Below are 372 nucleotides of genomic sequence, written 5' to 3' on the forward strand. Positions count from 1 at the left end.
CTCTCTCTCTCTCTCTCTCTCTCTCTCTCTCTCTCTCTCTCTCTCTCTCTGTGTGTTTCTCTTTCTCCCTCTGCTCTTCCCCCTTCTCCCCTTTTCCCCCTTCCCTTTCCTCTCATGACCTACTGAATAAATACCTCTTTCTATGCCTAGCGTGCCTATCCGTCTCTGTCTCTCACTGGCTGCTCCTCATGGGACTGGCTGACCCATTGAGTTCTCTCACCTGCTGCACAACTCCCTGCCTGGGACTCAGCCCGTGGGCCCCTTGGGGCAGGTGCTGTTTTATTTTTACCATTATGCCCACCTCCCACAGTAAATAAGTTAAATGTAAAGAGAATTACAGACTTTCATCTAGCAGCGGCACTGCCCTGGGTT

The sequence above is a fragment of the Microtus ochrogaster genome, chromosome 21 (assembly GCF_000317375.1).
Source record: "Microtus ochrogaster isolate Prairie Vole_2 chromosome 21, MicOch1.0, whole genome shotgun sequence".
Lineage (NCBI taxonomy): Eukaryota > Metazoa > Chordata > Mammalia > Rodentia > Cricetidae > Microtus > Microtus ochrogaster.